The sequence below is a fragment of the Sciurus vulgaris genome, assembly GCF_902686455.1.
Source record: "Sciurus vulgaris genome assembly, chromosome: 4".
Lineage (NCBI taxonomy): Eukaryota > Metazoa > Chordata > Mammalia > Rodentia > Sciuridae > Sciurus > Sciurus vulgaris.
Window position 1 is genome coordinate 164,815,048 of NC_136464.1, and position 27,805 is coordinate 164,842,852.

The 27,805-nt window shown below is 34.9% G+C and overlaps 1 protein-coding gene across 3 annotated transcripts in view; it reads right to left on the reverse strand.

Annotated features, from left to right (window-relative positions):
- Positions 1 to 27,805, reverse strand: part of LOC306660144 (uncharacterized protein) — a 249,901-nt gene that overhangs the window by 11,942 nt on the left and 210,154 nt on the right. For all 3 annotated transcript variants that reach the window (XR_013763562.1, XR_013763563.1, XR_013763564.1), the window contains one exon: positions 23,695 to 23,806. The gene's annotated coding sequence lies outside the window, so the exon portion shown is untranslated. The remainder of the gene's footprint in view (positions 1 to 23,694; positions 23,807 to 27,805) is intronic.

Consider the following 27,805-nt stretch of genomic DNA (forward strand, 5'->3'; position numbering starts at 1 on the left):
TATATTAAAGATATAACTGCATAGTTGATGAGATTAAAATTGTAATTTATTCCATTTTAAACTCCAGTAAATTAAGAATTTTAAAAAATCACTAAATATCTTTTAAACAAAAACGGTATGATAGAGTTTGGGTTCTATAACCTTAATCCAGTTGTAGAAAATTCAGATATCTTAATCTGTTCAAATTTATTTTACAATAAGCAGTATTAAAAAATGTTAGGCACATAATCTATTAAGATAAGTCATTATGTGATTTAGGAGAAAATTTAATAATTATTAACTAGACATTCACTTTCTAAATATCAAAGTGTTATATAATAATCTCCAAAGTAAATAAACAATGGGTAATAAACATGGTCATAAATGTTAGATGACATACCTATTATTTATATAATAAATAAAATAAATGAGCAAGATCAAAATATATGCAGTATGAACAAACACTAACTGGAACTAAGTTTCTCATTGTTGGAATGAAGTATTATACCTCTCTTTAAATGGCAGATGGTAGAATTTGTTTTGGAGACAGGAGTAATAGAGTCATGTGTGCTAGTTGGCTTTGTGCTACTCATACCAAAGTACCTGGCAAGAACAAGAAGTGAAGTTGACTTTGAGTTCACACTTTCAGAGGTCTCAGTGCACGCTCGGAAGACTTCACTGCTCTGGGCTGGGGTGAGGCAGAATGTCATGGTGGAAGATATGGAGGATGAAAATTGATCTGCTCAAGGAAGCTGGAAAGCAGAGAGAGAATGCCAGGAGGCCCATGTCTAAGCATTTGTCTGAAAGAATTAAAATCAGCATACTTTGGAGATACAGACATGTGTACATTTATCATGGCACAATTTACAAAGGGCAAGGAATGTAATTAGCCTAGGTGTCTGTCAAGAGATGAATGGATAAACAAAATGTGCTACATGTACACAGTGGAGTATTATTCAGCCATAAAGAAGATTGAAATAATACCAATTGCAGAAAAAGAGCTGGAACTAGAGATTGTTGTATTGAACAAAACAAGTCAGATTCATAACGACAAACATCATTTGTTTCATGAGTGTAGAAAGGAGACCATTACCGTAGAGGAAGCGGGTAATGGGGAGGGCAGAGAGATGTAAGGACAGATAATGGGGAGGGAAATTGATGAAATTGTGTTATATACATGTACATATATGCCACAATAAATGCACTATTGTGCATAACTAATACACACCAATTTAAAAAGGAATATCAGCTAGGAGTGGTGGTACAAACCTGTAATCTAATCATCTTGGGAGGCTAAGGTAGGACGATTCCAAATTTGAGGCCAATCTCACCTATTCAGCAAGGCCCTAAGCAACATAGCAAGAACTTATCTCAAAAAGAAAAAAAAAATGTGTATGTATCTCAGTGGCAAGGTTACCCTACTTCAAATTAAATTTTTTAAAAGGCAAAAAAAAGAATATCAGATATTATTAAACTCCTCACATAAAAAATACGAATCTGAACAAAGTTATAAAATCTATCTTATTCTAACCTCTGATTCCATATGCCAATTTTCAGGACTGAAAAAAAAATAATGAAATGTAATAATAAAACCCAAACCATGGGAAATTCTACAGTTTGAAAGGAACAGGCACGTCAACAAAGAAATTATAAGAGGAGATTTTAAAAGTGAATTAGAAACTGGAAAGCAAAATATACCATAAAATAAAAATAAAAACTTTAGTGTCTATGCATACAGCATTACATAATAAAATTCTAAAGAATATGAAGATAGATTTTAAAAGGCAGAATTGGCTATTGCCAGTTATGTAAGAAAAGCAAATTTGTAGAACATTGGCATAGAACATAGGGATGTTACAGATGTTTGGCAAAATTTTATTTCTTGAACTGGGTAGTGATTAACAAATTCCTCACTTCATAAAACTAATTAAACTATAGGTTTTGAACGGTTTTCTATTGTTTTATTTAAAATAGAAATGTTAATGTCTGTGCTAATCAGCTCCATTACCATAACAAAATACCTGACATAATGAAGTCATAAGATATAAGATGTAGCTCACAGTTCTGAGGTTCTTCTCCAAGGCCAAGTGGACACATTGCTTTGGGCCTCTTGTCGGGGAGCTTGATGGCAGTAGAGAAAGAAACCATGATCCCACAATCCCGTCAAGGGCAGGCTGCCAGTGACCCAAGGGCCTCCCCCTGGGCCCCACTTCCTAAGGGTTCACCACCTCCTGGTAGTGTCAGCCTGGGGTTCAAGCCTTTGACACATGGACATCTGGAGACATGCATCCCAACCACAGGACTGTCAAAGAGCTCATGAAGAAAGCAGTGATTCTAGGCAAACCTGCCATCAATGTATCCAAAACTGAGTTATCCGAAGTGGATATTTTACACTTTTACATAATTTCAAGGACATATTACTTTGAGTTTCCTTAAGAAATGTTCCATTTAAAGTGGCAAAGATCTTTATTTGCCTTTATAAAAATTTAAAGTCCAACATTTTTCATTTTAATTCTTTCCTGTAAGACAGCATCATTTCCAGGTACACTTTTACGGCATTGACTCGATATTTAGTGATTCACCACAAACCATTTGTATGGCAGAAATATTTGATCTGGGCTTATTCATTATCCTTAATTCCTTTATAGAAATAACCCTTGTACTTATATTTTGTCCCATATGATAATACCCTGAAATGGAAGCTCTCTTTTTTCCAGCTTCATGCTTAGGAGGGTGTAGGATTTGAACTGAGGACTGCCATTCTGCCTTCATTTGATCCTGGGGTAAAGTCCACATAGACAGAAAAGGCTGTTTCTGATAAATAGTTAGGACACCTGGATTAAGACAGAACTGGTGTCATTATAATTCTTTGGTTTTCAACTAAATAATATAATAACTCCCTTTTTTCCTTACATGAATTTGAGTCACATTTTGTGACATGAGCTATTACAGTTTCTGTTCCATTTTAATAATGACATTGACCAAGCAGCTAATTTGTTTGTCATGACAGATATTCTTTATTGTATTTAAACATATTAGAGACTTTTGATAAAAATGTGTAATTAAAATCTTTTGTCAAACAGGTTGGCATGTAAATGCAATTTCCCAACATCATTGTTACATCTAGCATCCTACATCTTTCTTCATTTATTCAAATAGGTTTTAGCCATCTCCATGATGTGAAGTAGGTAGTTCTGGGTGTGAGAAATTTAAATCAGGTTGGACCAGTGTAAGACTGGAAGGATAAAACAGATATGTAAAGGATCCTTTCAAAGATGTTATCACACACACACACACACACACACACATACACACAAAGCTTCTTATAAATTCTTAAATTTGTGACTGTTACTTGCCTAACTCCTTCATCCAGCTATCTCAACTCTCTCTTCTACTGCTATGACATTATGTATCTTTGGTTTGATTCCTAGAAGTGAAGACAGATTGAAATTCTTGTTCAAATGAGTGAAAAGATAAGTGCTCCTAGAAAAAACATAGTAAATGAAGTAAGTTAGAATTAGGGGAGACCAGCTGAAATGAAAAAAACACAAAAAACAAAAAACAGTTCTCATCTGAGGACTAATTAGATTAAACCACCTAGATGTCAGGAAATAAATTTGTACTACAGATACATTGCTCATCTTCAAGCCAGGAGAAATAACTTCCTACCCTATGTTTTGCTCAGACAATGGAGGTCAGTGTTCAGAGATGGGAGCTGGCCTAATAACCTCTGGAAGTGAACATCTGGCCAAGGCATGAAGGACCAATTCTCTGAGAAAATGGGCAGTCCTGAGTTGCTATCAACAGACATTTTCAGCCAGTAGGAATGGATGACATGGGCAAGGTAGAAGTCACAGTACACTATCAATGTCCTGTTCTCCACATCCATTGATGTTAATGTTGCTTTAAGCATGCTGTGCATCTCTGCCTAAGCAGCTGTTCAAATCCTGCTGTGCCAGAGAAAATTAGGCTCTTATTTGTTTGTTGTTTATAGGGTATTTTAGCTATGGCTCTGTGATCATCTGTCACAGTATAATCCAATCAGTTGCTTCAAGGTGTAACTTCCCAAGTCTGAGAGTTATTTGGGTTTAGTAATTAAGTCTTAGTAATATTTACTTCCTCAGCACCACAGTAAATACATGATATATTATTATAGACTGTGTTTATGTGATATTTTTAATTACCTGAAGAACCTGGCCAAATGAAAAATGCAAAGCTTAAATTTTGGACAGACCACTTCATACAGAAATACAGTGCTTTAGAGCTTAGTCTCTTGAAATAAGCAACCCACTGACCAGATGTTTGACCTGAGAGTTCTCTTAACTCTTTAAGCTTCAAATTTTCAATGTAATAAACAGGGATGAAAAATGTTGCCATGGACCTGTTTCTAGGTCTAAGGTATATGGAGGAATAAAATGCAATAAATATAAAGTGTTGAGCAAATGCTAGCTGTTATTCAGTTTGCATTATTGAAGATATTAGTAAAAATTATGATGATATCTCAAAATTTCATGTTGATATTTAATGATTTAAGTGTTTTAAAGAGTCAATAGATGGAGGATTATGAATGTCACACCTGAATTTGGTATTTAGTGTGTTTGCATTTTTTAGATATTCAAATCCATGGTACATCACAGAATATATCATGATTGTCATATTTTTATTTTTTCCTGAAGCTACTGGTATCATTCAGATCTGTGTATTCTCTGGTTGCTGAGACCAGAATTTATCTTGGCAGAACTCAGTATAACCCATTAATGCATCTCATTATTGGTCCCTAAGGGAAATTTCATGTTCTAATATTATATAGCTCTATCAATTTATAAAAGATATCTAAAGAGTGACAGAAAACATGAAAAAGAAAGAACCTTGAATAATAAAGATCTAATTCCTGCAGCTTTTTAATTAATTCAATTTTTTAAATCAATGATTCCACAAAATTGTACTCTTCATAGCAATGATTCACTCTGCTAGAGGACTAATAGAGAACATGAGATTATTCCTAGGTTCATTTTTTGATTGTTGCTACAACCTAAAATATGGTTTCAATAAATAAAAATTTTATCCTAAATCATGTGAACATTTTAAGATAATGATATCTACAGTGCAGTCTCATTCTTCTAAATTCTTTGCTAAGAAACACCATTAGGAATTTAAACCTCCTGCAGATAAAATGCTTCCATTTAGTCTTTTATATCTGTTTTCAAATGGATAAACTTTTTACAGCTTATTATTAATCAAAATTTGGGAATATGTGGAATTACAGTTTATAGATTGATATGTGCAATTCAGAGAATGTGAAGGATTCTCTAATTTTCCATTTTCATGAACTGGCCTGAATAAATTAAAAATAATTTAAAATGTATTCGATTAAAGCACATTTGGTTAAACTGCTTGTGTGTGTGTGTGTACGTGCACGTGTGTGTTACCACAATATAACTCCAAAAATACAACATCTAGAAATACAACTCTCATGGGTGCTTCTCTCCAGATTATTTTGGTATGTCCAAAATACAGAGGAAAACTTGGCGCCTGGAACCTGCTCATTGACTGCTTCTAACATAACTGACTCTAGATTGATCTAATACAATATAATTTAATGTGATAAAACTAAAAATGTACATGTCATTAACTTTGTCACTATTTAATCTGCTTATTAGTCCATTCACATTATCACAAACTATGGCCCCTTTGCATCCCATGCCTGTCTTTGTTTTATACTTTTTCAAACCTTAAGTTTCTTTTTCATAATAAAAACCTGTTTTGTTCATTCGTTCATTTGTTTTGGTGACAAATACCTACTGAATATTTATTACTTGTCTAACACTGTCAAATGCTGAGGCAAAAAGAAGACATAATTTTAAATATTTACACCAAAAATAGAGGCATATCAAGCAATAATGACTTTTCTGCATTAAAAATTAATGAATCTTATTCCGGTCTACTAATGCCTTTGATTACATTATCCCATGTACTTAAATATTACTATTATAAATGATTAGAGAAGTCAGAACCAATGGTTTTTACATCTTTTCTCACTCTATCTTCAAAGTGGGATTAATCAGTTATCCCACGTGTGCTCATGATAGCAATGCTTCAGTCTGCCAAGAGGACAAAGACCATCTGATTGTTCCTGAGATCTTGATTCAGTTAAATTAAGTGCTGTTAAGCAAGTCCTGAAATATGTTTGAAATAACCAGTTTTTACATGTGGACAAGATGAAAGCATTAAAATTGTACAAGTTTTGTCAAATTCTCTATCCCCATTATTAGGACTTAAAATATAGTATCTAGCTTTCTAAATTATGACTTTGATTACTTTTTCTTACCCAGGCTCAGTTCTAGGCAATACTTCCCAGGCTTATTGTGAGTAGGATGTACAAAATTTTTATCATCCTGAAAATTATGTTAATAGGGAAGAGAAAAAAAAACAAATTTAAAATGAATGGTATCAGGTCACCATTTATGCTCTGAAGGAAATGTAGAGCACAAAACTGGTGGAACAGTAGTAGGAAGACTGCTTTCGGTGGTTTGCAGGGATGCCTGGATGAAAAGCCAACATCTGACCCATGTGTTGTAGATGGGAACATCCGCTTGCAGGGGATGTAATGAGTATAGGATCCAAGGTAGAAATGAGATTGCTATATCTCAGAAACAGAAGAACGTTGCGTGTGTGAACAGCAAACCTTGGAGGGAGGAGATGGAATAAACAGGTGCTCTTATTGGCCTGCATCGGACCTCTCATTCCATTCCCTGCAAACCAGACCAGCCCCAAACACTCTTTCAATATTTTCCCTTCTTTTTATCATTTCCAGCTCTGCTTCATTAAAACTTAAGCAATGAATCAAAATGTAGTCTGTAAAAAATTTAAAAATAAATGATTAAAAAAAAAAAAAAACTTAAGTCTGCTTCTAAACAGTTCTTAAGACTGTTTCATATAAATGAAAGGCTTCTATTTCATTGATCTAATTACTCACTAAGGCCTAGTCAGAGACTCGTCCCAGACAGGAGATGTCAAAAATTATTCTTGTATCAAGAAAGACTAAGTGAAAAAAGCCAATCCCAAAAAACCAAAGGCCAAATGTTTTTCCTGGATGATGATATATAATAGGGGTGGGGGGTTGGGGGGTGGGAGAAGAATGGAGGAAAATGAGAGGGAGGAGGGGCAGGGTATGAAAAATGGTGGAATGAGACAGATATCATTACCCTATGTACATGTGTGATTACAGGAATGGTATGAATCTGCATTGTGCACATCCACAGAAACAAAAAGTCATACCCCATTTGTGTACAATGAATCAAAATGCAGTCTGTAAAAATAAAAAAGAATTTTAAAAAAAGAAAACAAAAGAAAGAGAGATTGATACATAATTCTTCTCTTAAAAAAATATAGATTGACCATTTCATTCTTAAGGTTAGATTTTATGGCTTCTACAAAAGGGGAGATTTTTTTTTTCTTTTCCCTATTAACTTTCTTGGGGGCATCCTCTGAGCTTCTGCTGACTTCCATCATCATCCTCCATGGTTAGACATTCACAAGTAGAACCTTAAGCAGTATCCTGCAGGGTGGCATTTTTATCCCTTTGCTTACTTTCCCTTTAGGCAGTCATTAGTTAGTCATTCAAAACAGAGTATTAATCCAAAATACTCACAAAGCAGAAAATATATGAAGGTCCTGTCATTGAGCCTTTCCTCTCAAATAAGCCAGCCAAGGTCATGGTACTAATGCTGCAAGCGTAAGTAAATACAAACAGGAAAAGAAAAAAAAAAAAAAAACAAATTTTCCCAGTTAAAAATAAGAGGAGGGCTGGGCAAGGTGGCACATGCCTGTAATCCCAGAAGCTCCAGAGGCTGAGGCAGGAGGATCACGAGTTCAAAGTCAGCCTCAGCAATTTAGCAAGGCCCTAAGTAACTCAGTGTGACCCTGTCTCTAAATATATATTTTTTTAAATCCAAGGTACCAAATAATAATGATGATGATGATGATGATGAAGAAGATGATGATGATTGGAGGTACACCCTCCACCAACCATCTCTTTTTTCTTCTTTAGATAAAATGTAAATTAGATCTCTGAAATGCATGTGAATCTGTGTAAAAGCTAAATAAGCCTCCTTTCAGTTTTAAGTCCAAGGAGTGACTTTCTCAAGGGCTTGGAGATAATCCTTGAAATGTAATCTTTAAGGAAGTTGAATGTCCCTATCTCTAGGTCTCTGTGGCCAAGTAGGAGGGGAACTTTGGTGACTCCCTTGTTGCAAGCTGCAGACTACCTCCCATCATAAAATGTATAGTTTGTTTTTCCTCTAGATAAAGCAAATAAGCTAAGACTCATTGTTGCCACAATTACCAGGTGAATCTAGGAAGAGTTATTGGTGACGAATGTTGTTGTCGAGTACTCTTACTTGCCAGCTGCTTTCTGTGATCTTGACAACAAGCATGTAATGAGGTGAACCTGCTTGGCTCTGCCAAAGGATGACATGTCTTTCTGCTTTTGCAGTCTCTTAGGGGACTGCCTGTGATAGGTACCACATCCTGATTTCATACGTATTCTATAATAAAGTATTTTCTTTCCCTTCTCCCTTTGTGGAGAGGTATTTGGGCTTGGTAGGAGATTTTGTTTTTAATATAGTTCCCAACAATTCATAGACTACTGATCCTGAGCCAGGTTGGGGAGAAGGGTAATATCCGTTTGGGGCTAATAAAACAGGAGCTGGCAGAGACATTCTAAAGAAAACAAAATGTACCAAGTTGAGGAAGAGTGTAAATGGAAGGTGCAGATACCAGCTTCAGGAACTGAGAAATCAATCAGGCATACAACAATGGATTCCAAACAGTGGTTTGAAAACCTACCACAGATTTCCTAACATGCTGCGGCACAAAGGATGGGGACATCAGCTGTGACCAAGAGTGTTAATGTATAATGTACTTCAGACATTGCTGGGGATTTCCTGGCATCTTGTACCTCAAGATTCGCACATATCTATATGTATATATTTATTTATATGTCCATATAAATGTATACACACACACACAACACACATACACAGTTTTTTTCTTTCTTTCTGAAATGAAGACCTTTCAGCACATTAATTTTTCTCAGTATACTAGAGAAGGTGACTTTAACCTGTTTCCAAATAATACTTGACTTTCCTGACAGGAAAAATTAAACAAATAGATACTTGAATTAAAAGATTTTTAAAAATTTATATTTAGAGGACAGGAGAGGTTTAAAGAAATATTAGTATTAAATGATCATGAACTGTTTTGTGGCAAAGTTTAAGTATGAGATTACTAGATTACTCCAAATTGCTCTTTATCCTCATATGGTTTATATAGGTCACAATTTTAAAAGAAATACAATTGTCTTGGTAACTGATAAATTATAGTAAATCACGGGTAGTTTGTTTAAAGGCTTCCAAGTGTTAAATCAATTACATTCTCTGTTCTGAAATACTTTATAACAATTACTGTAAGTGGTAGTAAGCCAGTACTCCTCTTTCTTTTTAGATGTTTAACTCTTACAGTTTCTCCCTTCTGATCCTATCCCCTTCTTCCCTAAACACCATGCTAGAATTTAAAACTGGATTTTACTTTGCCTTCCACTTTGCAGTTTTTCAGTCTAAAGTAATAAGACAAGTAAAGATTCTACTGTCAAGACAGTCCATGTTATTGTTGGCTATTCTTTGATTGGATAATGCTAATGTTATTTGTGCATTGTACAAGGAATGTCAGTATATAGACCTACTACTGGTAGAAAGATGTATGGCAGGCCTTTTGAATAATGTGTATGGTAAATTTGTTTCCTATAGTATTATTATGCTGAAGATTCTTTTAAATAAAGCTAGTTTTTAAAGAGAAAAACATTTATTTTTTAAATTAGAAGTAAAAATTAACACAAATTCAGCCAGACTCTAGGGCAAATAAAATATAGTTACCCTTGTTCTCCCTGACTAGATGCTAATTAAAGGAAGCTAAACAATTAATAGGGTACAATGAACTTGTAATTAGTATTTTTATTGTCATTTCTTTTGTTCTCTAAGAAATTTAAACCTTAAGTGCTTTTAATCAATGGCCTTACAAGTCTTTCACTAAATTAATATATAAATCAGCACGTAGGGCTGTTTTGTGGAGTTTTTGTTGGGGGAGGTGTGGAAGGAAGTCTGTTATTAAATTTTGTATCAGAAGAATAGACTTGTGTTTTAGGCTTAGATAAAAGGGATTCTAAGTTATAAAGGAATTTTCTCAAAACATATCAGTTGGAAGAATCCAGCCAGACACTTGGAAGTTCAGCAAAGACAGAAATGAAAAAGCAGGACAAAGAATAAATGAAATTTGTAATCTAAGAGCAAAGTTTTGCTCTGGTCTGCCTTTATGCTATGCTGTGTGAGGAGTCACAGGTTCCCAGATGTTTGCTGGTGTCTGTGTGCTTTCTCTTATCCAGTCCAATATTAAGCTGTAGTAATTCTCACTTATAATAGTGCTGGAGACTACAGTCGCTTGGGATTTAAAAACAAACATGTGACCAGAGACATAATCTAAATAGGAAGAATGGAATTTGGGCATGCATGTGTGTATGCGTTGTGTACATAAAGTATTTATTTTCTTATAAGTAAATTATCTCAAAGTTACATTTAATCCAAATTCATTAAAATGATTTATGTCTGACTTGCATACTAAAGAGACAACTTAAATCTCTGTTCTCATTTCTAACATCTCATGAAAATTCAGATTATTTCTAATGACTTTGATTTTCTTACCATGTGAATATCTTATATATATGTTCAATTACCTTATTTTGCATAAATATGGCATAATTAAACTTTATTGCCTGCAATTTACACCACAGTTAATCATAGCTGAAAGGCCAACCTTGCATTCTACACAGTATTTTAAAATAGAATGCCTTTCCAAATGAATACATATTCAGTATTAATAATTGTACTTCGAAGTGCTTTTATTCAAAACAACTCCTATGACTGTTTCAGAAATAGTCAATGTCGGTAAGTGGTATTTTAACAGATAAATTAGTTACTTTAATAGCAAAGCATTTACTTAGTAGAATATAAAAGACTTGGGAAATTAACATCTTATCCATAAATGTGACTTTTGTGTTTAAATTTCTACATTACTTAAAAAAGAAAACTTGTTGCTTTTCTTTTTAAATATTTGACCATTTTAGCTTTATATTTGAATATTTTAGAATGTGAACTTATTAGCAAACAGTTGCACATCTGAAACTAATTATGTAAATAATGTAGATCATGATCATCTTTTAGTTAAGTATAAATTTGGCAACTGGTGGCTTATCTATCCATTGTGAGAAAAAATACCAAAACTTAAAAAAAAAAAAAAATGGGGCAATGATAATACATCAGTTGTTATTCTTGTGCATGTTATAAAATACATAGCACACTTGATTGTGAAGATATCCCAATACTTGTTACAGAACCAGTTTATTTCCTTTAAGCAAATAAGAATGCATTTGTGAGAAAGGAAAGACATGGCCTTGGGTGGATGGCCAGGCACTCCCAAGGCCAACACTTCCCTGAGCACATCTTACATGTAGAAGGCAGCAGGCCCTGAAGTCAAAACAGCACCACAGAACGGGAACAGTGAGCTGTGTGCCTCCTTTATCATGTGTTAAGGGGCACCAAGTCAGAAAACAGAAAATAAACGATTACTAAGCAAAGATTATTTCAACAGCAGTAACTGGTTAAACACATCGGATGGTGAATGCTAAAAGATCGTTGACGTACATTTAGGTAACCACAGAGCAGGAGAAAAGAAGTTGACATTTCTAGAATCTAGAGCCTTGGAAGAAGGGCCCTCTGAACCTTTGTCTAGGCCCAGATGTCTGAGGAGAAGATGCAGGCTGGTGCTGGTATGCTACTACGAAAGATGAAGAAAGAGGCCAATGAGATGGATTCTGCCGGAACAAGAACCTAGAGCTTGAGACTAATGGCCACTTTAAAGATGAAAATGCATTTTCCTTTAAATCACTTGGTGATACTTTGTTAGGATTGCGAGGAAAATCTAATACAGAAGCAAGCAAGGAGGGTATGATAATTAAAATCGTGATTCCCTGGCTCCTACACACAACTTTGGAGAAGTTTCAAGTTCTAAGAAGAGAAAGAGAAACACCAGTGTAGCTAATGGTGCAGTGGTTGTATTTGAGTTCCATCCTGGGATGTCCCTTAGAGACAAGCAACCCAGGTCCTCTGTTCTTCTGTTCTGGGTATGGGATAGACTCATACCTGCAGTGAGTTCATGCTAGCAAAATGAAGGCTAGGGACATACCCAGTAGTCCTACTACTCTGAATAGGACTGTTGACCCTATTCTCCAAAGTATGTGTATTAGAAAAAAAATATGCAGGTTAGGGTTTGTCAGGTATTTCTGTGTTGGGGTCATGTGGAACTTAAGCTCAGATGTCTGTTATTTCTGGGGAGAAGTAAGGTTTTGGGAAACAAACCCTTCAACATTTACAAAATAGCAATACTTTTGGCCAAGAAAGAGCAGCTACAATTATTGTGAGCATTGTGACATCTTTTGGTCGATGATTGATGCCATTTAATAAATACTGTACTTGATGTGGACATTTTAGAGTATTTTCTCAGTGCAAGCATACACACATGTGATACCAGATGAACGCATGCATAAATTCTTAATGTTAGGTCCTATCAGTACATGTGTAGTGCATTTCTAGGTACCTGCCGTACTTACAAAGCTTGTCAGGATTATACAGTTGAATCAATATCCCATGACAATAGAAGAAGATGTACTTGGTCTTCTCACAAAATATTTTATTGAGAGAGGCCAGAGTCATATGGGATACTATTCCATTAACAGGGTCATCATTGATGGTGGGATCTGTTCTGTAGAACATCAATGCTGAAACAGGGAAGAGTTCCTGCTGTACAAGCAACAGCTGATGTCATGGGAAGAGTAGTGTGCTTCCACTACTAGGACCATGTGTGAAGCTTGAACATTACCAATATTTTCTTTTCCTGTTGAACTTTCAAAACAAAAAAGGACCAAGATCAATTTGCTTCCATGTAGCAAGACCTGCGGTATATTGCCACTTCTTTCACAGGAGAATTTGAATGATTCTTCATTGTTTCTTCACTGAGTGCAACAAGTTTTAGCACACTATTAGCTATTATTACATGTTTAAATATTCCTTTGCTTTGGCTACCTTCTGATGGTAAGCCCCACGAAGGAAGCATCACACAGTAGTGGTTGAAGATATTGGGTCTTGAGTGAGGATAAAATTTATAAACTGCTGCTCCCATGCCCTGTATTGTAAAATAAAATGGCAGATCCCACTGAATCAACTGGTAAATTTCAAGAAGCATGACTCGCCCAGCAGTCAGAGAACCAGAACCACTCACTGAATTACCTGAAATACTGTTTCAAGCCCCATCTGTGGACTTGTCACTTAGTAAGAGAGCATGATTTTCTGAAAAATTAACTCACTTCCAACATGGGTGGTCTAGTGTAATGCTGCAGTGGTCAATCATGATGGTAAGGAGCTGGGTGTGCATAGCACTGAATGTTCTTCAGAGTCATCTGAATTTCACATCCTGTTTTTAGGAATCAAACATTCTATTTTGAAACTAATTGAATACACCTTTACATAGATTCACAGGTAACAGATATTCACTGATATTGGTGGTGTTGGAACACCAAGATATTGATAACTAAATATGTAGCAATATGATATACATTTAAATTACAGTCTCCATTATAGATAGATAGATAGATAGATAGATAGATAGATAGATAGAAATATGTACTCACAATCACATTTAAAGGGAAGCCTCTGAATTGAATAAACACATATGCCCATCATGTCTTCTTTAGCATTGTGGATTTATGTGCAAAACATTTCAGTAATGGGGTACAATGTGATTTTTCAATACACATATACAATATATAATGATCATACCAGTATAACTGGCACATCTATTATCAACACATATATCATTTCTTTATGCTGGGAACATTCACAGTCCTCTCTTCTAGCTATGTGGAAAGATACAATTCTTTTCAACTCTAGTTACCTCACCATGCTATGATAACCTGTAAATGAGTAGAGTTTTTTTTTTTTTTTTTTTATGTATCAAGTAAGAAAACAGATAAATATTTTGAATGCAGTAAAATATAACTTGCAAATTTAAAAATATTTCAGTACTGGAAATTACCAGAAAGAACAAGGACTGTTTTCTTTCCACCTAGGCTGTTCCTTATGACAATGAGTTATGTAGGACCTATTTTCAGGTACAATCAGTCCCAGTCTACCTAGGCTGAGTTTCCAAGTGTCAGGAGTTTGAAATTAGAAAATGTTTAGAAGATAAAGTGCAACCTCCTTTTGTTATTTTTCTTTCTCATGCCTTATTTTCATTCTTGTTAGTTTCACTTGCATATTTTGGTTTGCACAGAATCAGTACTTCATAATACCTGGAAATAAAGCAGAGCTTCCTCTGAGGGTCTGGTGGTACTCCTCTCCAACACAGAGCTGTCTGATACATTCAACCCTCCATGAGCACCTGTGTACCCACCAAAGGAAGAGGGAACACTCAAGAGGATCGGATGCCATCTCCCCTCTAAGTGTGCTGAACACTTTGTACTTCTGGGACTTAACTTTATTCTACACAGGGAAGACCCTGCCCTTGGACCTGAAAGAGCTTATCCTCTGGATTTATAATATAGTCTTTAACACTGACCGAAAACTCAGGTGTTATTGGTGACACCTCCTCTCACTATCTCTGGTCATCGTCCTGGATATCAGGGATATTGACTTTCTTCACTAAGCAGAGGTAATTATGAAGCCCAGTATGTCATTGCCTATTTAGATGACACTCTGTGGGGATTTTCTGATCTTATCTGAAATTTTATTGCTAAGCAGACTAGCATTTACTCTTTGCCTGGGTAATGGAACCTAGGATTCTTTGAGGCTCTCCAGTAAGTAGAACACGAAACTTGCACTATTTTTGAGCCAGTGTGCTAAGGTCAAATTCATCTCTAAATGCAGTATCTGCACAAGCAGAGCAGATATCTCCAAGTGTCTGTGTCTTAGCTTTGCTGTGATAAACTTTATGGTAACTTTTTGTAATCTTTTGGATTTTGTCGTATCACCTTTTGCTGCAAGCAGACATTAAGGGCTCCACTGAAGTTTCTGTGATTGTTTTTTCATCAGGAACCATACATTTAATTAGCTGCTATGTGCTAGCCAGAGAGAGAAGAGAGAAGAGAAAAACCTGTGCATGAATAGCTCTTCCTGTCCCTTTCCTTTTCTCTGTGGCCTGGCACAGAGCTTTTGAGCTGCAATGAACTGACTTTCAAAGTGATAGCCAGACATCTGACAGATATCAACAAGATTGATATGGAGTCTCTCTAGCTGAGCTGTGGATTTATTCCTAGGCCTGAGATCTCTTATCATGCCCCTCGTTATAAAGAAGATAAAGAACAACTACCCTATTTGGAGATGGCCCACTCATATCTAAGCTGTGCCAAGGTGGGGTATTTTGTACTGGAACTCCCTTCTAAATAGAAGCCCAAGCACTCCTGTGGATGGAAGAAGTGTGCAGTATCAAGGGATTTCTTGTGTTCTGCTTCAACTCTGCTTCCCCATTGTAATCAATAAATCTTTTAATGCTTTCTCATTAATGGCTCAGGTCACTGTGAATTGGATGGCAATGCACAGAATCCCTGTGTTTGTGGGAAGGACAGGGCAGGATGTTCTCACTATTGATTTAGATTATGAATACCTTGAATAGTGAAGTGAAATTTCATATCCCACATAAACTAGAAATGTCCAGGCATGAACTATTCATAGGTATAGTTTTTCCTTTTCTGAAAGGAAATTCTAAATTCATGTGAGCAGTTTAAGTTTTCAAAAATTATATCTTTTCTTTCTAAGTTGATTGCATTCACTCTTGAGAGACATAATTTTGTTCTTCATAATTTCTTTGAAGCACCTACCTCAACTTTTAAAAAGAGTGGATATTAATAAATGGATATTGACTAAAATTGTTTCAAGATTTATCTGTGTCTTGACCATATTCATTTCAGTAAGAGTAGCATTTTATTATTCTGAGTAATGCATTTATTTGGGAATATATAATATATGTGCTTGATACAAACAAAATATATATTTAAAATATAAAAAAGGAGTTCTGCCATACTGTTCATTCAGACTATATTTATCTTTCTCTAAGACCATTATTTCTGCATATATCTAGGGATATTAGAAGACAAATGAAATATTCTACTTAGTAATATTATTTTTTACCCAAACAGTAGCACAAAGTATAACTTTCTGCTAAGTGATACTGACGGATTTCTTTCATTCTATTTAAGTACAGACATGATAATTAAGAATTCTTCTTTATTTTTGTTGAAGAGGCTATCTTTTCTCCATTGTAAGTTTTTGGCACCTTTGTCTAGTATGAGATAACTGTACTTATGTGGGTATGTCTCCATGTCTTCTACCCTTTACCATTGGTCTATTGGCATGGTATGCCAATACCATGCCGTTTTTGTTACTATTGCTCTATTAGAGTTTAAGGTCTGGTACTGTGATATCTCCTGCTGGCAAAACTGGAAATTTATATGTAGTAAAATAAAATTAAACCCCTATCTCTCACCCTGTACAAAACTCAACTCAAATGAATCAAGGATCTAGGAATTAGACCTGAGACCCTTCACCAAATAGAAGAAAAAGTAGGTCTGAATCTCCATCATGTTGGCTTAGGACCAGACTTCCTTAACAAGACTCCCATAGTGCAAGAAATAAAAGCAAGAATCAATAAATGGGATCGATTCAAACTAAAAAGTTTTTTCTCAGGACAGTAAACAATCAATAATGTGCAAAGAGAGTCTATAGAGTGGGAGAAAATCTTTTCCACACACACCTCAGACAAAGCACTCATCTCCAAAGTTTATAAAGAACTTAAAAAACTTTACACCCAAAATACAAAGAACATAATCAATAAATGGAATGGGCCAAGGAACTGGGCAGACACTTCACAGAAGAAGATATACAGGTGATCAACAAATATATGAAAAAGTGCTCGCCATCCCTAGTAATTAGAGAAATGCAAATTAAAACCACCCTAAGATTTCATCTTACCCCAATTAGAAGGGCTATTATCAAGAACACAAGCAATAATAAGTGTTGGCATGGATGCGGGGGAAAAGGCACACTCATACATTGCTAGTGGAGATGCAAATTGATGCAGCCACTCTGGAAAGCAGTATGGAGATTCCTCTGAAAGCTTCGAATGATCCCACCATTTGAACCAGCTATCCCCCTCCTCAGTTTATATCCAAAAGACGTAAAATCAGCATACTACAGTTATGCAGCAACATCAATGTTAATAGTAGCTCAATTCATAATAGCTAGGTTGTGGAACCAACCTAGATGACCTTCAACTGATGAATGCTTAAAGAAACTGTGGTATATATACACAATGGAATATTACTCAGCCATAAAGAAGAATAGAATTATGACATTTGCTGGTAAATGGATGAAGGTAGAAAATATCATGCTGGTGAAATAGGCCAAGCTCAAAAAACCAAAGGCTGAATGCTTTCTCTGATAAGTGAATTACAATATATAATGAAGGGGGTAGCCGGGGGAAAAAAAGAATGAAGGAATTTTGATGGTGTAGAGGAAAATGGGGTGGAAGTGGGTGAAGGACAGAAAGATGGTAGAATGAAACAAACAGTATTACCCTACGTATATGTATGATTACATGAATGTTGTGAATCTACATTGTGTACAGCCATAGAAATGAAAAGTTGTACCCATTTGTGTATAATGAATCAAAATGCAGTCTGTAAAAATAAAAAAGATTTTAATAAAAAAAAGAAAAAAAGATATTCTTTATTTTTCACTAGGTACATTATTTATATATGTAGAGTGTATTTATGTTCATTCATGAATATGTTGTGTAAATACAAGTGAATTAAGCAGACAACATATCTGCTATCCTGGAGGTAGCAATCTTATTAGAAGAGACAGATGCTTAATAAGTATGTAGTGTATTTGATGGTATCAAGTGATATGTTTGTTAAAAAAAGAAAGATAAGGGGAGTGATAACAGGTGAGGATAAAGCAGGTTTGCCAGTTTCTACTAAGAAAATAGTATAGAAGGTATCACTGACTACGTGACATCAAGCAGGTCCCTGACAAGAAGGATATGCAGCCATCTCCGGGGTCCCATTCCTACCTAAGATTGGGAGAAGAGAGCACAGCTGCAAATGATCAAACTGCAGCTCAGAGCCTGGAGTGATGGTGCAGGAAAGAAGGGAGGATTCTCTGTCATGGGTCAGAATGTGCTCGGGCAGCTCAGACACCCCATCCGGCTACATTATTGCATTGGCTTTTACCCTGACGGATAAGAGGAGTGCAGGAGTTACGGTCAGGTTGGCATTAGAGTAGCATCCTAATCTTAGTAACAGAGACACTGTGTCCTGTGTTAAGAATAGACGTTACAAAAAGGACGAGGACAGAAGCAGCAAGAGAAGATTGGGAGTTATTTCAGAAATCAACATGAGAAATTATAGTGGTTTCATAACGATGTTGTCAACAGGCATGAGGAGAACTGGAAAAATCTGCTTTTATTTTGCAATCAGTTCCAAAAGGAAATAATGATGGATTAGATATGGCAAAGGAGAAATGAAGCATTCAAGAGGAATCTTGGATTTCTGGCTGGAATAACTAGAAGGAAGGAATTAGGAAGGAGATGAGAAGCTCCACATGGGGTTTGTAGTTTAAAATGACAACCGCTTCCTCATACAATGAGTTGAGAAAGTATTAGTAAAATGAGAGAATGAGAAGCAAATGAAATAGGAGAGCTGTCCTTTGAGGAACAGTAGGAGTGAGTTATAGATAACTTTTGGTAATTGGGAAAGAAAACAATCAAAAACGGTATCATCAGGAGATATAGTTACTAGCAAATGGCAAAATCTGACTAACCTGGGAGTTGGTGTTTGAAATAAGAACATCAATATCAGAGAAAATTTTAAAACCTAGAAAAAGAGGATATTGAAATAAATTTTTGAAATCAACAAAACTTGTGACCTAATTATTATGAACTTAAAGAATTTATTTAAATAACACATCTACCTATTATTATACATAATATTAAAATTTAGTATATGCAGGATTTTAAATAGTTAAAAATAAACAGATAATATAGCTATTAAAGAAGTATCAATTTATAAAAATTAAAGTACAAAGCAATTTATAAAAATTAAAGTACAGAGAAAGAAAAGTTTATTTGGGGATCACTCAGGTCTCACTCCAAAGATGGCTGGTTCTATTGTTCTGAGCCCAAGATGAGGCAGAATATCATGGTGGAAGGTTGTAGAGGAGGAAAACAGCTCAGGACATGGCAATCAGAAAGCAGAGAGAGAGAAAATATCACCAAGGATAAAATATCTACTCCAAGGGCATATCCACGGTGACCCACCTCCTCCTGCCACGCCGCCCTACCTGCCTACAGGTACCACTCAGTGTGTGCATTCAGCTGGATTAATGCACTAATTAGGTTAACAGTCTCATAACCCAATCATTTCACCTCTGAATTTTCCTGCCTTGTCTTTTACATGAGCTTTTGGGGGACACCTCATTATGTATCTAAACCCTCACAACTTCCTTATTTTTAATTTTTCTACCTTCAGAATCCATTTTCATATCTTGCCATTATATAAGCAAATACTTGTCATTTTCAACTACAAATTCACTTATATAATCCCTCATGATCTTTGATACCTGAGATAAAAGAATAATGGAAGAGACTGTTTCACAAGAAGACTTCTTTTTTCACTAATGTAAATCTACTAACATATTACCCTGTCTTTCAGGATAACTACACTTCGAAGTGCAATTTAATAATTGCCATAAAGTGGTCATTTACCCAAATATTTGATATTAATGATTTTGCTCCTTTTATTATTTTTTTGAAATATTCTGACTAACATTCCTTGCAGGGACAATTTATTTACATTATACAAGTGTGAGTGGGCACACACACACACACACACACAAATTTTCTAGTGAAACTACTCTTCTCTAGGTTTTACATACTGTCCCTTTGTAACGGAGTACCAAAACATATTGTAAAACTCTAGTAGGGCTTGGGTTTTTTTGTTTGTTTTTTGTGGTACCAGGGATTAAATCTAGGGGGGCTTAACCACTGAGCTACGTTACCAGTCTGTTTTATATTTTATTTAGAGACAGGTTCTCATTAAGTTACTTAGAACTTTGCTAAATTGCTGAGGTTGACTTTTAACTTGTCATACTCCTGCTCAGTCTCCTAAATTACCGGGATTACAGGTGTGTGCCACTGACCCCAGCTACTTAGAGATTTAAAAAACACAGTATTTATGATCTTACAAGTCTGCTCCTCATAAGTCTGTGTTGGTTTAGCTTGTTTCTCTATTTAAACACTTAAAAGGAAAAATTTAAAGTATCAGCATCATTGTCCTCAGCTGGTGGAGGGCAGGGATAGTGGGTGGGGGGGGGATGGGGACAGAAGCAAGTTCTCATCAGGAGACTCTTGAAAAAATCTGATTCCAGGTTCACTTAGGTTGTTGGCAAAATCCATGAGAGAGTAGGAATAATAGTCCCCATTTCCTTTCTGACTGGGAGGGGAAGGGTCTGCTCAGATATATCACTCTTATCCTTACATGTGGCCCTTTACATTTGGAAGATTTCTGACTTCCAACCTCTCTTCTGCCTCCAGTTGGTAAATTCTCATGATTCAACTGGCCCCATTTAGATAATTCAGATCCTAAGATGCACAACTTTAATTACATCTTCAAGTTCCTTATCCATGTGACTCATTCGCAGGTTCTGGGAATTTCAGTGTGCACATCTTTGGGTGATCCTTCTGCCAATATGCATGCACACCACCATCTCCCTCATAACCTGCTTTCAGACTCATCTTTTACATTTATCATTGGATTAGCACTTTCTGCACTGTCTTCACCAAGGCAACTGTTAGATCATCCCTCAAAGCTTGGATATAACTCACCTTTCAATCTTTATATATAGCTTCGTTTCCTCCCAAGTCTCCAGGTTAGTTTTCATATAATTGGCCTCTTCTTTATTCCTGCATAGATCCTATTAGTAAACTGTGTTGACAACCGAAGTCCTATTTTAACTTGGCAAATTTTCCATCTTCAAAATAAATTTAAAAATCCATAAATCACATCCTCCTGTTGTTATGTATGAATGAAGAGCAGGACATTCGTTTCTCTTTTGTATTCAGTTATGAGAGACATTGTGTTTTAAATACTGTTATGGTTTCGGTATGAGATGACCCACAAAACTCGTGTGGGACAATGTGAAAATGTTCAGAGGTGAAATGATCAGGTTATGAGAACTGCAACCCAATCAGTGAATTAATCCACTAATGTGAATTAAGTGGGTGGTGTCTGTAGTCAGGTAGGGTGTGTCTGAAAGAAGTAGGTCACCGGGGGTCAACCTTTGGGTTTCGTATTTTGACTCTGGTGAGTGAAGCTCTCTCTCTCTCTGCTTTCTGACTGTGATGAACTGAATAGTTTTCCTAGGCCATACCCTCTAGCTCTGATGTTGTGACTTGTCTAGGGCCCAGAGATATGGAGTTGGCCATCTATAACCTGAATCTCTGAAACTGTGAGCCCCAAATAAATTTTTCCTCTTCTAAATTGTTCGTGGTCACAGTGATGTAAATCTGCCTAAAACAAATATTTTCTACCTGTTCATACCACCAGCATTTTAAGTTAGTCATCCTATAGACATTTTCTGTGCTAAACATTCTTATTAGATTAAGCAACACCATTATCTTTCATTTTTACTCAGCTTAAAACTGGGTGAGTTCACATTTTTGTAACTACTTTCTGAAGGGTGATTTACAGAAATCTTGCAGAATGTGGCACCAGATGTGCAAGACTTAGAGGCTAAGGATTGGAAAACCTAGCTGCCCTTTAAAGTATATGAGACCTTGAGGCTAACAGGAGTTCCCTCCAAGTTGTAATTAATACCTCCCTCAGAGGTCATTCTGACTTTGTCAATTTTTTTACAAGATACAGGAAATTTCTTTGAGCAGAATACACATAGCTTACCTGAAGGACACATACTTTTACCAATTTAACACACAGGAAAAATAGATGTTAATTATTGGAACCCCTCCAAAGTCAAAATTTATTCTCTTCTCCAATTTTCCATATCTTGAATAAAAGCATAATAAAATGTTAATATACACAAAGACTTTGAGATTTTAATGGTAATTTAAAATTACCACAACAAAAATTTGCATCTGTCACAAGAATTTTCCTTGAAAATATGTTTGGATATTATTAGGCTGAATTTTTTTAAAAGAAATTTTAAAATCCTAAATAAAATATCACAGTGAGCAGTTTTTCCTTAAAACATAACTATTCATATCTCTTATAGGTACTCTCAACTTCCTACAGTTCAGAAACTCACTTTAGGACTTTGAGGTCTAATAAAAAAACAAAATGTTTAACTCTGAGATATTCTATGCATAATAAACAAATGAATGTCAGTTACCTAGAATTATTCTGCTTAAGAAAACTTTAGGTTATATTGTCTCTAGGACAGTAATCTAAGCCAGGGCTTCTGATTTGGACTCACAGATCCAACAGAAACGAAATGCTGAATTAAATCTAAATGCTTTCTTGGAAAAATGTGAGACACATAATCTGCTTAGGTGTTGAGATTCAAATCCACATTTGATAAGGCATTTTGAAAATTTACATATAAAATCCTCAAATAAATCTGCCATTACATTTTTCATTCTCAATACAGAAGTCACATGAAGAAAGTCAAATTTATTTCCATGATATCTCCTATAAATCCAAAAACTACAGCTTTACATTAGGATTTTTATCCTTTGTGAATATCATCTAAGAAGCGAAGACATTTTTATTGATCTGTACATCAATAGAGATAAAGACAAAGTGACAAATGTAATTAACATCAAATCCAATTATCAGCACTTTATAATTGATAGGATAGATTACCTGTTTCTTAAAATATGGATTCTATTTTTAAGATGTGCTACTGAAACACACACTTTGATTTATGACTTCATTTCATAACTTCTCTTTGCTTCCATATGCTTATCTTCACAACATAAAGATAAGAAATATTCCTGCAAGTTACCTGTAATTTCTTCTACTGCTGTCATTCTCTTGCCACAATATCTGCCAATTATAACTAACTAGAACTCAGAGTACATTCAGATATCACCAATTCTCATCACTTTCACTGATACTGCAGTGGCCCAAGCTACCATCATATCTCATCTACACTATCACCAAAAAATTTCCTCCTTTTGCACTTATCACTATGGCCACATCTCTTCAAAGCAGCCAGTGTAATTATTTAAAAATATCATATTGTAGTATCTACTTGGCAAAACCATCCAATGACCTTGGATGGTCACCTCACTTAAAGTAGAACCAGAACAAGTTACCACTACCCCAAAGGTATCACATGACATTACTTCACTGTTTCTTGGGATCCTCCTCTCCCAGGACCAAAATTATCACACCAATCTGTTCCCTTCCCTCAGAAGAACTGGGCTCTGGCTTCCCAAAGGCCCAGCCCAATGAGATCTTTACATTGAAACAAAAATACTGGACACTTCATAAAGTGGGAGAGGTGATGCTGGGTTACAGAATCTTTGTCATTGTGTTACCTTCTTCTGAGCAATTGGCTGCTGACCACTTGCCTCATGTCTCCGGTAAGGTGGCTGCTGCCTCTTGCCAGAGTCTGTGAAAGCCTCTCATGATTATCCTCCAAACTCTTGGCTGGAAACAAAGAAAGAGAAATGATCATACATTAAGTAATACTATGTAAGACTGAAATGACCTTACGTTGTTCTACACCACTGAAATATGGGGATCAATTTGTTTTGAAAATCTTGCTTATTCCTTTATTTTTTCCCTTTTTTTTTTTTTTTTTTTTTTTTTTTTTACCATTCCTATACTTTCAGTCTCAATTTATTAATTTGGTTAAGCTTAGTCTTTAATAATATGATTGCTAGATTATCTTTTTGAAATCTATTCTGAAAGTCTATTTTAGAGGAAGCTCTTATTTCTACTTTTCATAAGAATGATTGGGATTGATTGTTTATACATTTTAGCATTTGATGTATACTGTGCCTCCTCTGTATATGTTCTTATTTATCTTTGGTATCTTTGATATACTATCCACGGGGTTGGTTTTTCTTTTAATGTGAATACCTATTTTCCTTTGCACTCATGCCTACCTTTCTAAGTATGATACACAATTTTCTACTAATATTTGCAAATAGAATATTATTATATTAAAATGAACTTTCTCTCCTTCACTTCATTTTCTCTGCTTTGGAATAGGGTTATTTAAAGTGTGCCCTTTAGAATTCTTGTAGTTTTCTTCTCTATTCTACCCCCTTTCTTTTCTCATCAATGAGGCATTGAAATTACTTTGCCTCAGAGTCTTAGGGTTTGCCAAGGATGTAATATTTTTAGCTCTAGAGGATGAGTGGAAATATCTTAAAAAAAAAAAAAAGAAAAGTTTCAAAGGGAGCATGCAATCTCTGTCATAACTACTTATATCTACCATTGTACTGTGAAAGAAACAGTAGAAAATACAGAAATTATTGGATAGGACTTTTTTCCAAAAAAAAAAAAAAAATGATATTTACAAAAGGAAGCAGTAGGCAGAATTCATTTGTTGACTACTGATCTAAAATAGTGGTGGAATTTTCCCTTACCTCTTTACTTTTAGAACTACTGGGGATTTTAATTCTGTTTTCCCACTGTATTATCTTTCATTCAGATTTATTAAACAATTCTTTCACAACTCACTGTTTCTGCATCACATTAAATTTCAATTCCGGAGTTGTTTGGTTTCAACTGAAACTAAGTAATTATCAAAGGAAATATTTAAAATATTTTCTTTAAGTAAGGAAGGAATATAAAACAACGATTTTTTGAAGCATAAAAATATATCTCTTCTCCTATTTTTCAATTAAATAATGCGTTGTTTGGAATGATTGATTTGTTATCTTTTTCTCTTCTTTTCTTTTGTTGGTACCAGTGTTGATCCCATGTGTGTTTAATCACACTGAACCACATTCCCAGCCCTTTTTATATTTATTATTTTTTATTTTGAGACAGGGTCTCACTAAGTTGATTAGGGCCTTGCTAAGTTGCTAAAGCTGGGTTTGAACTTGCAATCCTCCTGCCTCAGCCTCTCAAGCAGCTGGAATTACAGGTGGGCAACCCTGTGTCCAGCTATCCTTTCTTCTACAGATGTTCTTGCCCTGTCTTCTGGTCAATATGTCCAATGCTGCTCTGAATTTATTTTTCCTTTAGAGATATTGCTTTCTTTGCTGTGTTTGTAAGATTTTGTCTTTAACCTTGTAATGAGAATTTTATCGGCATATGTCTTCTCTGATCAGTTGTTCATGAATCTAGATAAGTTCATTCAATATTGAATGTGTTTTCATAATGAGAAATTATTTTCTGCACTTATGGAATATTTGCCTCTTCTTCATGTATCCCTCTCCCCCTTTGGGAATAACCATTACTCAAAATATAAGTCTATAGTATATATCTGTTCACTGTCTATGTTTCCACCATGATCTGATTCAACTACTATTTTCTGTGCTTCAGTATATATTTTCTACTTGACTTCCATAGCCACAAGTAATCCTCAACACTGAACTTTTTCAATTTATATTCTACTGCTAATTATTATTTTTAAATTTATTATTTCTAGAATCTTGCTGGATCATCTAACATCGTAATTATAAATTATTATTTCTTGTTCACAACATCTTCAGAGTCTCATATATATTGTAATTGGAAGTCAACTATTTTATGAATCCTGCTTGGTTTTTTGGTTTTATCACTTTTTGGTGGCTATTAGGCAAATTATTTTCTTGCAACTAAAGGTGTTCCTCAGCCCTTTCAGATATTTCTGTCAAGGAGAGTGCAATTAAATTGTTCACCCAGTTTGAAAAATCTTGGAGCAGCTTCCTTAGCACAAAGATCCTATTAGGGTGATGGAATTTTTAATTATCTTGATCATAGTTTTGGATTCATATTATACAAATGGCCAAATTTATTCAATTGTACATTTTTTAGGGTTTAAACCAGAGGAGCTTTACCACTGAGCCACGTCCCCATTTTTATTTATTTTTTAAAATTTTGAGTCAGCATCTCACTAAGTTGCTTAGACTCTCTCCCTTGGTTGCTGAGGTTGGACTCAAACTTGCAGTCCACCTACTTCAGCCTCCTGAGTCACTGAGATTACAGGCATGCACCACCACATCCAGCTAAATTGTACAATTTTATGTCATTGATACATTATACATAAGCATGTTTTAAAATATAGTTACAATAAATTTTCATATATATATATATATACATGCACATACACGCACACACACACACACACACACACACACACACACATACACATTCACACAAGCATACTTCTCATTTAATCCTCCATTTCACATTAGTTAAGGTTGTATTGGAAGTATTCGCCCTGTAATTTTCAGAACAATTAAATTTTACTTTGGTCTGTTCCACTAGGTTGCATGTATATTCACTAGCTGATTTTTTATCTTTTATATTGTAGTGTGTTGCACATACTTGTAGATAAATGACTCCCGCCTTTCAAAGAGGAATGATTATACCTGCTTTATCAGTTCTCAAAGGTCATAGTATAAAATAAGTATGAAATTATAAGAAGTGCTTAAAACTGTAAAATAAAATTTAATATCAAGTAGAAATTTATATGTAGATTTGCAAAGCATTGATGTAATAGGCACTATGAGACTAGGCTATAAAACAAAAGATTACTATTAGTATTATATTGTTAGTACTAATTTACTGACACAGAATAGACATTTCTCAAAAATATGACACTTTTAAATATAATCCCTTTAACAACTGAAGATATTAAAAATATTAAGGGAATACCATACAATACATAAAAATTGTATTTTAAAGAATATTTCACAAATTACACAATAAAATAAATTTGAGAGAGTCACAAATACTCTGAAATCTTGCTGATGCTTTCTTAGTAATTTCAAGATGGGGGGAAAAAAGACACAGTTTTAAATTACACCTTCTTTCCAGAAAAAATGTACTACTTCTCATTTTAACTTTCTCTTTCTAGTTTAGGGTTGTGATGCTGCTTTTTAACCGTCAGGCAAAGATATCTGCCTATAGCTATTAATTTTTATTTCATATATATTCACAAAGAAAATATATATTTTTCTAAGAACTTATAGATTTAATCTTGAATTAGATTGCCTTTTCCATCAGCCCTATGAAATTTTATGATTTTAAAAAATGACACTATGTCATCCATCAGAATTTTCTTAAGTGAAAATACATCATTTCTGTAAAGAATTTGTTCTCCTTTTCACAGGAAAAAAAAGTACATTTCTTGCTAAGATTATAAAAAGAAATGACAGGGCTGATACACTTACAAGGGATCAGAGGCAAAATATGATTACTAATATCTCTATATTCTGATATAAAGAATATTATTATTCAGTGTTTTCTTTCATGTATAGAGATAACCAATTATGTTAGTTTCTTTTTTTTTATTATTTCTAACATGCTAAAATTAGCTAAAATATTAACTAGAGGGAGCAAAATAAAATGTACCTTTAATTACTTAAATATGGCTGAAGAGAGGGATTACATGACAGAAAAGTTGGTGTTGCACAGAATGTGACAGGTGCCAAAGGAAAACTTGCTTTAGTGTCTACTGGGTAGAAGCCTTTCTTTCATTTTATC